The sequence below is a fragment of the Bombus flavifrons genome, chromosome 8 (assembly GCF_040668555.2).
Source record: "Bombus flavifrons isolate JBK064 chromosome 8, iyBomFlav1_principal, whole genome shotgun sequence".
Lineage (NCBI taxonomy): Eukaryota > Metazoa > Arthropoda > Insecta > Hymenoptera > Apidae > Bombus > Bombus flavifrons.
In genome coordinates, this window is record NC_138449.1 from 10,090,407 (window position 1) to 10,106,409 (window position 16,003).

The 16,003-nt window shown below is 33.9% G+C and overlaps 1 protein-coding gene across 2 annotated transcripts in view; it reads left to right on the plus strand.

Annotated features, from left to right (window-relative positions):
• wb (wing blister) overlaps positions 1 to 16,003 on the plus strand; it is a 199,748-nt gene that overhangs the window by 117,325 nt on the left and 66,420 nt on the right. The gene's annotated exons all lie outside the window — the stretch shown is intronic.

Here is a 16,003-nt window from a genome sequence, read left to right on the forward strand (position 1 = left end):
CGCCCTGCTGCCTACGCCGATCGCAATATCATCGTCCAGCGATTCAATCCACCCACGTGGAACGTGCTGCTGGTACGGTGTCTAGGCGAGCTTGAAACGATCATATTTTCATGGTGGCACGGGATCGAGCGCTACGTGGGTAGCTGGTCTCCATCAAATCAATAATTATCGATACGTGGCAATAATTGTATATCACTGCTTAATACCTGTATACCGTTTCGGCCTTAATAACATTCCACTTACAAATGGACCGTTCATCGGTCGAATCTTATCCAAGTGCATCTCAGTGGCACTCAAATCACTGGCTTTCATTCATCCGGCTGTTTTATTTATTACTCGCTCGCGTGCCCATCGTTTTCCCCGCGTTGCATCGTTACACCCTTGTAATTAACCCGGCTGTGATCGATATTGATTAAAAATATCGACGCAACCGCGGGAATTCATCGAAGCCTTTTAATAATCTGGACGCGGGTCGACGTATGTTGGGTGTGGTTAAGGTAATCGTGGTTAGAATGTTGAGAAGTAGTTTCGCAGATTGGAAATTACGTATAACGTAAAATGCAGATTTCATTAAAAGCTTGTTGAATTCAAATGAAATTGATAATAGAATTTAAATACTTGATGTAAATATTGCGTAATACACGTGTAGCGATTCTGTTTTATTTTACCGATTAGTTTTCCCCCGCGATATTTGATAGTTTAATTGTGTTAAGCAACTCTATTTTATACAGGGTGGTTGGTAACTGGCGGTACAAGCGGAAAGGGAATGATTCTACGCGAAAAAAGAAGTCGAAAATATAGAATAAAAATTTCTTTTTTAATTTTTTTTTTTTAATTTTTCCATCGAGACAACGATCTACAGTGAGATCCGTTATAACGAGACCTGATAAAGTTCACGCGTACCGAGCGAAAATTTAAAGTCGATTTTCTCGAAAACAAAGCTTCAAACGAAAAATTTTTATTCTATATTTTCGACTTCTTTTTTCGCGTAGAATCACCCCCTTTCCGCTTGTACCATCAGTTACCAACTACCCTGTATAATAGATTTGTTGATACCCTAGCCTTGGAAACATATTTTATAATACGCGAAGAAGTCGGAAGCTATCATCTCGTTTGGAACCTTGGATTATACAAATTTTCAATCATGCGTAATAAAATTTCTACTTCGATCGACATACGTTTAGATCTTTTCGTTGAACGACTGTAGAAACCAGATACAGGTTTCGAGTAAACTTCTGTCTAATCTATTCTAAATGTTTCCAGTGGCTTGCAAGTAGCTTCACAAATCTTTGTTGTGTGTTTCGGATTGTTATTCTGTATGAATTGCAAAATTTCGATCGTCCGCCCCCCTAATAATTAATCAGAATTAATTATCAGGCTTTGTGCGTCCCTATGATATTTTTACTTGGAATCACTTCCCGAATAATTTAAAGCTTTTCACGCTCGTTCCAAGACACCCTGTATATTCAACCATTTCGTGCTAACGACGTAGAATTTGGTTATGTCAATTTTCGAAGATAAACCTCGTTAATCACTCGTATCGTGTGCTCCTGCGTTAGACCTTGTTGATAATACATGGACAGTAACGAAGGAGGAAGAAAGGTTGATTGCCACTGTTCTTGGCAATCATTTTGTTCTTTCTGTCCCTTTTCACGGGTCGCTTCTTGGTGCAAATCTGTCAACACCATAATAGGTTGCGCTCCGCTATTTAAAATATCGGCAAATATATGGGCATAATATGCAGATGTCTGCATCACGAGGATACGCTCGTCGTTCAGCTCTTTTCTTCTTCTTTGCCCGATACCGTGGTTATCTTGTAACGCGGAGACGCTATATGGGTTTAGTTTTTGTATTTTCACCTCAAAACGATATAATTTAACAGGACTTACAATAAAGTAAAATTTGAAATTATTATATTTATTTGAAGATCATGATTCGGAAATTAAACTTTAGAAATCTCTTCCGCCATGACACGCTACAATTAAGATATTTTTCAAAAATTCTTTTAGAACAACTAGAATAACCATAATAAACGTTCGTTCCAACGATTGCCAGATTCTTTCGCACATTCGTAAGTATTTTCATTTCGATTTTCTGCCTTTCTCTCTCATAATACGTACATACATAATACAATGATACATAATAAATAACGCAAAAGTTTATATAATTTTATAAATTATATATAGGGTGGTTGATAATTGGTGGTACAAGCGGAAAGGGGGTGGTTCTACGCGAAAAAAGAAGTCGAAAATATAGAATAAAATTTTTTCTTTTATTTTTTTTTTTTAATTTTTCCATCGAGACAACGATCTACAGTGAGATCCGTTATAACGAGACGTGATGAAGTGCACGCGTACCGAGCGAAAATTCAAAGTCGATTTTCTCGAAAACAAAGCCTCAAACGAAAAATTTTTATTCTATATTTTCGACTTCTTTTTTCGCATAGAATCACCCCCTTTCCGCTTGTACCACCACTTACCAACCACCCTGTATAATCTCGGTAGCAGATTAATTCTATCGCCGGGAAATCGATTGTTACAAATCGTATATTTTTAATGAAAACACGAAATTCCACAGACATATGAATATGAACGTTATGTATCGTCTGTACAAATTTATTGCAACGACAATGTATTGCAACAGTCTGAAGAATTGGAATGAGCATATAGCTTGTGCCAAGCATTACTCTCCATTTCGAGTCATAGTTAACGCTTTGCAGTAATTGAAACACGCCGAAACGCTCGCTGATAGAGCGGAGACGTCTGCGGATCAGGCAAAGCAGTGACCGCGAATCACATTCGACGATAAATCAGAAGAAGGCAGGGCAACATATAATGCTGCTCTGTATGTTTTATGTATGAGAACAAGATTACTCGGGTACCACCCACTTACTAAGTGCTACTACGAGCCATTGCTGGTACGGAGGAGCGAGATACCGCGCGCTTACAGAACAAGAGACAATACCGATTGATCTTGAATCAATCGTTTCGCAACGATCGAGATTAATAGCCAAGCTTGTCGAGCAAATGCTTTCTGTTCAACAAGCTTCAATTTTCCGGCTGTTATATAGATACGTGAAACGTAATTGAAAATATCTTAACACGGTTCAAAGGACTACATGATTCATCTCCGGTATATCTGTTTGAAAGATGTTTCACGTGATATATCGGAAGTTGACGCTTTACGAACATTTTGTTCGGTTAACACATTCAATGCACTATGCGGTATACATACAAAAGATGTATATTCATTTGTGGAAAGTGATCGTCGCAATTATCAATAAAGAGAATTTACAGAGAAATAGATTTTTTTTATTTATATTTCTCCTATAGCATTATTTTTTTAACTGCAAACAGAACAGAGATATAGTTTGTTCTATTTGCATGAATTTATATAATATATCTACATGTACAGAGTGTTAATAAATATATGGGATATTTTTGCAGAGTCGATTCTAAACATCGAAACATGAAATTGCATGTGTAAAAATTCCATGTTAATATTAATCGATTTTTCCCTTAAAAATTCTAGCTGTGCACATAGTATCGGTACTTTTTTTTTTTTCTTTCTTTATTTATTAATATTTACAATCAATTCTCGCATTGAGAATTTTCAGTAATTTTTTCAGTAATTTTTTAATACTTATTATAGATAAGTATAATTTATAAGTAAGTGTTACAGTGGCAGTACTTAACACAACAATTTCACTTAGTTGGTAATACCGATTTTATCACTGCGTAGCTTACTACCTGTTTATTTGTTCGAGATTATAAAGGATAACTGTTGCTTACCTGACTGTTTGTATAGTGTGTGGTAATCCTTGCACCTTTACCTAATTTACTGATTTTCTGTGCTCAATCTGTACTGATTTTCGTGGAACATAAGGATGCAATCGAGTCGATCCAAAAGTCAACTATTCGGAATATAAATATATAATAAAACCAAAAAAATATAAATATAAATATATATATATATATTTATTTATTTATTTATTTATTTATTTATTTATATTTTGCATTTTGTAAATATTTTATATTTATTTATTTATAATAATTCCAAAAGACAGAAAATCGGAAGAATTTTCGTACAGAAATTATATGTGCAATTACAAATTATTCGTCAGTCGCCTGGATGAAATTTCACAAATATGGGAAGGTCTAGTGGGTAGGTCTAATGTCCAAGTGATAACCAATAGCCTAAGTTTTTCCCTTGGAATGGGAAGTTCATTGGCTACAGCAATTAGCTTACCGTAAATGTTTGTCAGGTATAAGGAGCTACCCCCACCATAGTAAATAGGGGTAGTTGAAATAAGCGAAAATGTAAATAGCAAATTAGACCTTAGACAAAACTTCACTTAAGAAACATCTGTCTTAAGAGTAAGACCTGGTGTAAAGTGTCATACTGTGCTTTCCAACACGTCAGTTTTTTAAACAAACCTGTGCATTCGTACGAGAAATACCTCTACTCATGGCGATGGCAAATAGAGAAACAGGAAACCTTACCGACATTGATTATCAGGTATTTATTAGAACATATTAAATATTAATATTATATATTATCCCTTGTAGTATAACTAACTTGCAATCTAATTTACACTATACTTGATAAAATTTTTTTCGTCTAAATTTCTAACTGTACGTTGATTAAGCAAGTGACCGGATTCGTTTGAGTAACAATTAACAGCGTTCAAACAGAATTCGGTTACACCAACTATAGCAAACAATCAAACTAGACACTCGAAACTTGCCCGATTTTAATCTTCAACATATTATTAAAACCCCGACCACAACACCGCGAATTCGACTTCTTATTGACTGAAATTTGAATATGAAATGTTCTAGATCTTAGCGCTCTTCGACGATCCCTCTGCATTGTCGCAGATGGAGAACATTCTGCTTAATGCAGAGTTCTACGGGCTTGATCTACCCAATATAAATGAAATACAAACGCTGCCAACAGAGCAAGACTGGAAAGAAATTGAAAATAATAACGAATGTCCGAATGAAGCTTATGTCGCGCCCAAGAAGGAAGAACAAAAGCACGTCTTCGCAGTACCGAAAATCTACAACTGCATCTACTGTGAGAAACGATTCTACAATGAAAAGGCGATTCGTAGACACCAGCTGAATCACGCAGATCAGTTACTACGTTGTTCTGGCTGTGGGATGCGATCACATAATATCGGAAATCTTCGCCGACATTGCACATACTTCCATCATGGCAATAACAAAGAAAATAGTACAACATCAAAACAGCAGTAATTTTCAATTATTTAGAATTGCAATTAATGGATCTCGATTCATTGTTCCTATATTTTAATAGTTCCATGAGAATTATACTAAACATTTTAGTATTAACGATTCTCATCGTTTTAAAAAAAAGAAAATTTTGTTCTATCTGCAATTTTAAGTATTTACGAACAGTTCTATATTTATCATATTTATAAATTACTTCACAGAAGAAAATGTAAACGATAATTTGAAAGCATAATCGTTTTTTAAATCATAAACTTAAATAGTCCAGTGTAATTTATTGTTATCATTGAATAACAATAAATATTGATTTATGCTAAAAGTGATACAATAATAATTATTGTGATGCGTAGAGTCCAGTGAAGCACTTCGTGTTTAATCTGTCCTTGTGATAATGTAGCTTTTTAGAATCAAATATTTTTGTAATCATGTTTTAAATGAATAATAGTGTTTTACTTAAGTATTAATTTTACCACCAGACGATTTAAAGTAATTAACAAATAAATATATTTTTTACATAAACTATTTTATATTACTCGTATATATTTTATATACATAAAATTATCAATGTATTTTTCATAATGTTTGTGAAGAATTTAGTTTAATAAGAGAAAGAATAAAAGATTTTTTGAACACTCCATTCCGATTGTTTTTTATTTCCCCCAAAACCTTGACATAGAAATAGATGCGATAGAAAAAACGAAAGAATAGTTATCTTTGTAGACTGAATGTGAAAAGAGCCTATGCAACATGCACGTGAATCATATTGAGTAATTTGAGTGGGAAAACAGACAAATAATGATAACTGGTAGAAATCCGAGGTTCTAGTACTTCTTTAAAAAAGCTGATAAAATAAACGACAAAGATGATGTCGATATTTATAACATTTAAGGATGTTTAAAATAACTGGCTTAACAAGAAAAAATTCTGATTCGTAGCTATTGACAAATTGAATAATTTTCTATAGAATAAAACTTAAATAATATTGAAAATTCATGCTAATGTTTTATTTACTACAGTTCTTGGATAATATTTTACCAAATCGTACTTCACTTTAGTTACAAAATTTCCTAATACTGATTGATTGCATGTTTTAATTTTATCGCGAAGGTACCTTCCTCCTGAAAAAGTTTTCTCTAATGAAACGGGAGCGTGCTACGCTTTAAACGTTAGCCAGCAAACGTGATACAGTAGAAAAGGGGTTGATTCTACGCGAAAGAGTAAACCGAAGATATGAAATGAAACTTTTTGATACGGCACTTTTTGTTTCGAGAAAGTGGGATTTCAGAATTTGTCAAATTATATCTGAATTTGTCAAATCATATTTGAACCTAGATAAGAGAAAATAATCGATGGGGGAACGCAGAATTTAAAATTGTTCGTGGGGTGACTCGTTTAAGGAAAAATTGAACATTCTTAATTGAAAATTCTTAATTAAATACGTAGAATATTTATTTTTCTGAAAACGAGGCCTTAAATAAAAATATCCTAGTAGATTCTTATTATTTATTTATTATTTATTTTAGTAGACTTTTATTTATTAATTAATCAATTTATTTATTGAAATAACTTACTGTTGGTTGTTCACTCGCACCTGAACGCCGAGTGGTCAAGTTTACGCAAGCTAAAGTAATTTCTAAACTCGATTTCGTCAAAAACATGAAATTTTATTCTCTATTTTCGATTTACGTTCTCGCGTAGGAAAGTCGCTGTTTGATTGATTATTCTAATAAAATTTTTAACCTTGTTCTAAATTATGTTAGGGAATTTTAAAAGGAGCAGGAATTTTAAAAAACAACAATTTTCTATATAAATTTGCATGTTTATTTCATTGAAAGTTGGAAGAAATAGAGATACATCATTTTATTATGTACAATAATGTATTTAATTCGAATAAATTGTAAAATGTAACAAACTTATCTTATCTTGTTCTTAAAAACTAATAATGTAGTAGAACAGCGTCTTTGTTATAAAATATATGGACGCTCTTAAATTAAAAATGTCATTAATTCGTTCAAAGTTACATTCGAAATTGCAACATATATTGCAATATCTTACAATTCTAATTTACCAATCCTAATTTATTAAAAAATAAATCTCCAAATAGATAAAAATATCTATACACCCTTCATCTAACAGCCTTGCGCGTGATTTGTAGTTTACAACAAAAAAATTTGTGTTTTTTGAGCCATAATCTTGAAACGAATCCACGTTTGCATGCAGAGCACCAGTGGAGTTTATTCAGTTCATGAATCATGTGTCTTCTGTAGATGGTAGGATGAAAAAATTGTTTGCAGCAGTAATAACACTTATAAACCATGGGCTTCAAGAACACGAAGTCCGATTCAGTTTTCTTTACCGGGCTATTTTGCTGGTTTCCGGGGGTCTCGTTCTGGTTTTCCGGGTTCTCTTTCTGGTCTCCGGGGGTGTCTTCCTGGTCTAGGGAGATGGAGATGTCTTCCTCGTCTAGGGAGATGGAGATGTCTTCCTCGTCTAGGGAGATGGAGATGTCTTCCTGGTCTAGGGAGATGGAGATGTCTTCCTGGTCTAGGGAGATGTCTTCCTGGTCTAGGGAGATGTCTTCCTGGTTTTCGGGGGTCTCTTTCTGGTTTTCCGGGTTCTCTTTCTGGTTTTCGGGGATCTCTTTCTGGTTTCCCGGGGTCTTTTTCTCAGTCATTCTTGCACACAACAGACGATACATCGATGACGATATGTTGCCGATTTGTTCGCTTTGAATTTTGTTCATTTCTTCGTCTGCAAAAGGGTTCCGTTCAACCTCCACAAAGCGATTCATTTGTATGGAATAATTAAATCTTTTCGTTTTCTTTATCACGAAAGGCATAACCTTTTTGTGATCTAATGGCAGATCCGATCTGGTTGAAGGCGCATTATCCTTCTGTAATACAAAAAATATGATTAATTATATTATTAAAAACATATTATTAATTATTAATATTAATTCGAATGTTTAAATAATTAAGATTGAACAATAGTACTTACTTCTTCTTCTGACCACATGTTCTTCAGGTTTAATTCATTCAAACCATGCATTTTTGCAGTTTCTAGCAATAATTGACCAGACTTGTAAGATTGATGCACGTCGAGTTCTCCTGGACGAGTTCGTTCAATGAACATACTCAATGAAATGCTCAAGTTGAAATTCCGACATACCGGCTGTCGAATTTCCTTATATAGGTGCCTGCTGAAATACTATTGGTAATTAGTGAATGGTAACACGAATCTAGCTATCTCATTGGTGGTTTAAGGGTTGCTACCAAATTTTGCGAATGGGGAGTCTTGATGAACATCAGCTAACCTTTCTCTCTGTGCCACAGTACTGGAGGGGGTACGCAAGTAGTTGGGGAACAGTTAGTATGTTGTCTTAGAAGGTGTTTTAGAAGAAGCTTGATAACGATTAGATTCGAATACGTTTGATTACATACTCGGTTCGATGATTTAAGGGGGTGGGGGGTAAGGTTAATTCGTACAAAATAAGGCATGTTTTTGTGAATTATTTGTGACGACACAGTTAAAATCTCTTTATTAAAACCAATAGTACATTAAAGTATGACATTCGAAGAATATTGTATAAAATTTTCACGGAGAAATATAAAAAAATACGGCGATGGTAGCAATTATTCGCACGTGTCTCGGAAAAAAGATAGAATTAACCTTACCCCCCCCCCCCCCCCTTAAGTGCCAATATCGTGTGTCTTTCTCTATGTCTGTATCGAAATTCCAATGAATGTTAATTGGAACGAATGTTTATGACGGAATATTAACGTATTTGGTGGATAAAATTAATTTCTGCCTTTTGGACCAAGTACTTTTCAATTATGAATATTCATATGAGAATATAGCTAATTTTAAGAAGGGAGTTTCTTTCGTCGATAGATATTGTCAGAATCTTGTAGCGACGATAACGAGTTCGTTTGGATATTTCTGTATGTTTTAGGATCGTCTTATCTCAATTATTATCTGCTATTGCTATTTTTAAATATAGTTAAAAATATAATAGACAGAGAATTAGATAACTAGTAGATGTGGAATAGTAAAATAATAGTAAAATGAAGCTATACGCTGATGAGTATTGTTAACAGATTGCAGCACAATCTATAATATTATTACCACTATTATACAGGGTGGTTGGTAACTGGTGGTACAAGCGGGAAGGGAGTGATTCTACGCGAAAAAGGAAGTCGAAAATATAGAATAAAAATTTTTTTTTTTATTTTTAATTTTTCCATCGAGACAACGATTTACAGTGAGATCCGTTATAACGTACCGCACGCGTACCGAACGAAAATTCAAAGTCGATTTTCTCGAAAACAAAGCCTCAAACGAAAAATTTTTATTCTATATTTTTGACTTCTTTTTTCGCGTAGAATCACCCCCTTTCCGCTTGTACCACCAGTTACCAACCACTCTGTATATTGTTATATTCACAAGGAATCGAAATCGTAGAAAAATTGTGCGTAGAAAATTTGTTTCGTATATAGGGAAATATTAGGTAGCTTTAAGGAAATTTTCCATTAGTGTGGTAATAAAAGGGAAAGCAAAGTAAACTTTCGATGTAATTCTGTATTCATGTATTCGTAATTTTTTAAGCAACCAATTACAGTTGCTGAGCTTCGAGTAATGCCACGTAAAATTTAGTCAGTGCGGAGTAAATAAATAAATTTACATTATTTAGTTATTACGTTATTTACGTTATTTAGTAGCAATTACATGTATGGAAGTAGAAATCTCAGGAGGAAAACAGCTGTTTCGATTCTTTCGGATATTTTGTAGCACCATAGAAGCAAATGATTTTGAAAGGCAAACAATCTACGGGATTGAAAAGCTGCACGGGAGCTTAACGGCACTCTAAATTAGTCAATGTCGAAGTCGATGATCGAAATGGATAGATAATAAAAGCCAATGGTCCAAAATTAAATTTACATACGAATTAATTATTATTATTAATTATTATATTTAAAATAATTAATTCTTGAATAGATAAATAAATAGGTAAATAATAATTTATAAAAATTTATAAATAATGATTAAATAGATAAATAGTAACAAATAATATTTCGTACAGTATGATATACAATAATATTGCGTGTAAAATCATTTTTGTTCTTTTTACAAGAATTATATAATGGTTGGTCGGACGGGTGATAAAGTTTACGGTGGATTGTTTAAACATTTTTATTGGAACACGGGGTATTGTAATTGCTGCATGTATTTTCTCTAAGCGATAAAATGAACATTACATGCAACGTAAGAGTGACTATAAATTAGACATAAAATTGAGTAAAATGTATGGTTATCGTCTCGTGTTACATGTGTTTCTACTTGAAATAACGCCCTTTTATGGTACATAATTGAATGTACCATTCGCTAAAATAAATGATCAATAATATACCATGATTTCGGTTTAATATATTTCATCGCATAAGGCGTATTTTAGGAAAAATATATGTGAATTTTGATTGCAAGATCATTGACATACTGTTTGATTGAAAGTAATTCAGGAAAGAATGACCTATATTGATATATATTGTTAAGAAATATATAATAAATATAATAAAACGATCATTTCTATAATGTCAAATTTATGCTATTTAATTTATAACACGATAGGTGTTATGCTGTTACTTGTTGATCGCATATGTGTGTATGTATATCTATAGCAACAAATTATGAATTGATATTTTTCATATTTCTGTATACGATCCATATTGCATTAAGACATCTGATTTTACATTTTCTTCTTAATGTTATATATTTTTTATCTCACGTAATAAAGACAATCGATGTGACCTATTTCGCGCAAGATATACGAATACGGATTAAGATGAAGTAACTGTGATTTAGATCCAAGTTGCAGATTAAGATGTAAAATCGCGAAATCGATTGAAAATCGTAAAGCGCGAAGCACGAAACGAAAACTCGAGCGTCGGTTCGAACGATCGACGCAGCGAACAAGCAACCAGCGCACAATGCACGCGATGCGTGCTATAGGAGCGAGCTTCTCGAACGAGCCTGCGAGTAAGTACAAACGTAAACCGGACGAATAAACACGAAACAGCTCGTGTGCAAAGAAAGAAACGAACGACGAAGGGAAAAAAGATGCATCGAACAGGAAATAGAGAGAGAAAGAGAGAGAGAGAAAAAAAGAAAGAAATTTCAAAGAAGAGGAAGAAGAAAATATCCACGAGACGAGAACGACACAGACGAGTTTCAGAGCCTGGAGGCGAGATCCGGCCGAGAGAGTTTTCCGTCTGGTGTAGAGGACGATCTAGGAATGCGCAGCGAGAACACTATTAAAGCACGTAGAAGGCAGTGGAGCTCGTAGATAGATCCTCTCCACGGCAATCACCTGCTGGGTGGTCTGACGGATCGCCACCGGCCATCTCTCGTGTAACTCCCTCGTATGTTCGTATTAAGTCATTTTGCCGCATGATCGTCCGGCCCTGGCGGTGCTTCATTCCGTCAATAAGTCCCCGGAAGGATGAATCAGTTCGAACGAGATCGAACTTTTCATTGTGAGAAACAGTTCTGTCGTCGCGTGCAACAATTCATAGATGGTCAACTCGTGTTTCCCTTACAAATACGTGTTAACGTGAATGATCGATGTACAGGTAATGTTTTAAGGGAAAATTGCAAGAAAAGGATCAGTGCGGTAGGAAACATGGTATAGGTCAGTATTTCTGAAACTTCTGTTATGGCATCTGCCATCTGTTACCATCATAAAACCTCTCCTTAAAGACAAATTTCTCGGAAATATTTCGAAAGTATCGATTTTCGTGTATCTATTTATCGGAGGTAACGAGCATCGTTTAAACATTGCAAATTGTAATTCACAAACTAATTTACAAATTTATTTTATACAAACTGTAATTTGCAAATTGTAATTCACAACAGACTCTTTCTGATTGAAATGTTGTATTTGCATAAAACTAAATTTGTTCATCGGTCGATGAATAAATAGATAAAGATAATAAAATCTGTAAATAATTTTTTAAAAATTAATCTTAGTATTAAAAAATTTTCAAATAATATATTTAGCCTCGTTCAAGCAACAAAAGTATTTTTAGCTTCTATTCGTTAAAAAGCTTTGTTCAACTTTGGACCTCTAATTACATTTTAGTCTACAGTATCTTAAACTGTACTGTACATAGTGCGAAAGCAATTACAGTTTATGACGTACGACCAAATCCTTACGGCCTTGGTTCAGAACAATCTGTAATATAATTCGAAGGTATAGAATATACCATTATAGGTATAGAATATGCGACTGAAATGTGCTTTGTAAGCAAATTTGGGAGAATTCGGAAATTCCAAGTATTGCTGGAAAATTTCGGTGTAAATCACGAAATTTAAAACTCATTTTACCAATTACGTATAATTTCCGAGAAATTCTTAATAAAAATTGATGCATTTTTGCGACATATGTCAGATTATTATTATTATTATTATTATTTCCATAATAGTATTATCATCGTATTTATTATTTATTTTAATAAACTTCAATTTGATTAACATAGTCGCATAAAAACTACTTCAATAAACCAAAAACACTCGAAAAATATCTTGTTTAAAGCTTTTTGTTCTTTAATAACAGAACAAATACATGTAAAATGATTTTCTACGCTTCTTATGTTGTCCTTGCTAAAACGTTGCACCGAAAGGACATATTCCTCGTGCATCTATCGTAGCTACCGCGCGATTCTAAGGCATCGTAGTAGCAAAAAGACTGCCTTTTCTGATCGCATGAGAAAAATGTTTGTTATACCTGTTTTATTTATCTTTCCGAACTTGAAAATTATCGTTGGTTCCTCTGTCTATATTCTTGGAGAACTCAAGGTAAACTCAGCATGAGTTAAAAGAGAAAATAATGAATGTTTATGTGCAGAGGGATCTGCTTTTATAAATTGAAATAATCGTAGGTAGGATGTTTATGGTCCTTCTAATGGCATAGTGCAATCATTTTATAAGATACATTAAAGAATGATGGGATGGGTTAAATAATAACACGATATCAGGTGTAATTTTATTTAAAAAGTTTTGAAATCTAGGTAATTTGAAGTTCAGTGCCAATCGCATAACATGTATATACACGAGCAATTTAAGAAACGAGTATGAGAGAGACATGATCCATCAAGATTATTAAAGTACTAAACGAACTTTCTAAAACGAATAAATCAACATTTACTTGTATCATTATTCGAATAACTTTGATATAGCGATTCGATAGACAAATTATTCGAATAAATAGATACAATAATTCTTTATGAATGACGATTAATTGTTGCTCGTGTAAGGTATTTGACCAAAGAAAATTCGTTTTCTTAAGAAGAAAATAATTCACTCGAATAATTACATCGAATAGATATTTAGCCGTTCTTCGATCCTCGAATCTTTCGTCAATGTTTTGAGACAATCTTTTTCACTTTCCTGAAATTTAAGAAATTTTCTAATAACAGAAAAATACAGAAAAAAGCGAAAAACGTTGAACTGATACATCCGTCTTTAAATTCTTCGAAATAACACTTGCAAGTCGTAAAATCTTTTCTAAACGAACTATAAATCTTTCACGTAACAGTCGTGACGTTCATTAGCAATAGCTAAACGTTGTATTTCAATCGTATCCTATCGCAATTTATCGATACCATTAAGTTATGAAATTAGAAGAAATTCTCGATCATCTTCTGGTATATGCCACGTTCACGGTGTTGTACATTGTACAGCCAAAAATCGCCTATGGTGTTGCTTCGCTCACTGGGAGTGTCAGACGTTTCGTAATGGGTTAAAATTCGTGTTTTTAGTGGCAGATGATGAAAAAGCAGAGAATGCGTAATATAGGCGAACGTGTCGACGAGTCGGTTACAAAGGCTCGTTAAAGTAGGGTAAAATCGACGTGGTGTTTAGAGAGATTCTCGATTGTTTCATCGCCAAGAGCTGCGTCTGAACGGAGGCTCGGATTATGGTCTAAGTTTATGAAACGCTTCTGATACGGTCATTACTGACTTATTGTCCGACAAATTTTCGCCGCCCTTGCAAGAAAAATTTGCATAAAAAACTTTAGACTTTAACAACGTTATTGTCTTAAACCATTTCTAATTTTAAGCTATTGTCACAGTCTATTTATCGTTTTACTTATATTACATTTTATATTATTTTATATTATTATATTACTTATTATATTACATGATTCATTATCTAACATATCACTTAGTTTTTAAGCTTTTAAGTTAAATTATAATTCTTAATTGTTTTCTCAATTATTCTTTTTTATTATCTTTTCTCTTTCATAATACTAATGGGTTTATATATGAGGCGGTATAAGTCGTGACAGGCTACCCTGTTGGTGTGTAATGGTTTTCTCTTCCAACCATCCGGATCGCTGGTTTCTTCTCCTCTAGGAATTGTGAAAAGCAGTATATATGCAATATATATACTTATGTATATATATATGGGTGCCCGGATTCGAACCTGGCTTTTGAGCGTTTGTAGGCAATTACGCTAACCATAGCTTTTATTTTTTTTTTTTTTAACATTTATTTAAACCAAGATACAATTTTTAATACATATTGGGTATTCACAATAAACTATGAATTTCGATAAGATGTGTTAGGCAAAAGTACCGATACGCGACGGTACGACGTAGCCATACTATATTATGTGTCGACGTTTTACATTTTTTGTGTTTTAAATCTATTCTTTGGATTTAAGCCGCTGGGGAGCGGAGTTTTTATGTAATTTTGTTTTTGGTTGGTTTTTTTGTCCTGAAAACTTGGTTGCAAAACAGGACGCTTCGGTAGTCTACTTTTTGGGTGTGCTAACCATAGCACTACCGTCCGAGTTACGAACTGTTGGAAAATGTCGAGGGTCATTACCTATATATGCATCGAATAAAATAAAATCAAATAACGAAACGACCACATTTGCGCTATCCGCATTATCCTAGGAACCAAGCATTAGTCATATAAACATTCTCGCGAATACGAAAGATAATGGTCCCATTGGAAAAGGCAGTCGATCGCGAAATTATGCGAACGTACCTGTTGATGATGTGCTGGTACGAGCGGGCGTAATTACTCTCATTATCGAGTCAGCGTAGTAGGAATGCAGATACACGTGGGCGCGAGTGGAAAGAATAGAAAAAGGAAGAAGAGGCGCGTTCGTCGGTCTTGACGTATTTATCAATAAGTTTATTAATGACGCTAGCGGCAGAATCGGGATACCCGACTGGACGCAAGGCTATATAATTACTCGAATGAACTCTAATTACGCGAATGAACGCAAATTTCTCGGTCGCTAGGCATGGGCTCCTTCTTTGGCAACCCTAATCGAGGTAAGCTCTCCTCTGAAATTATTATGGCAGAACTAATTCGAAATTGAAGGATTAGTGGAGCTTTCCTTTTACATTGTTGTCGGAGATATATCTGTTATGCGAATTAGGAGGTATAAAAGAAAATGTTGAAAATTCTTGTTTCATGAGTAAAATGAATTTTATTTTGTATTCTAAATACAACAATTTACTAGAATTTACACAGTTTAGCTCTTAGAAAACGTAAGAAAATATGAACAGTTCGTAGCTAGTACGTCAATATTTGTACCTGCGATTGGGGTTAGGTTCTATTCTAAAGAAATATTTTAGAAATGTGTTTTTAAAATCTGGGTCCATAAACAATAGCAAGAAATAAATCTTGTTTTTAAATTGGTATTGATACGTGCGAGGATTTTCTTAATCTGCTAGG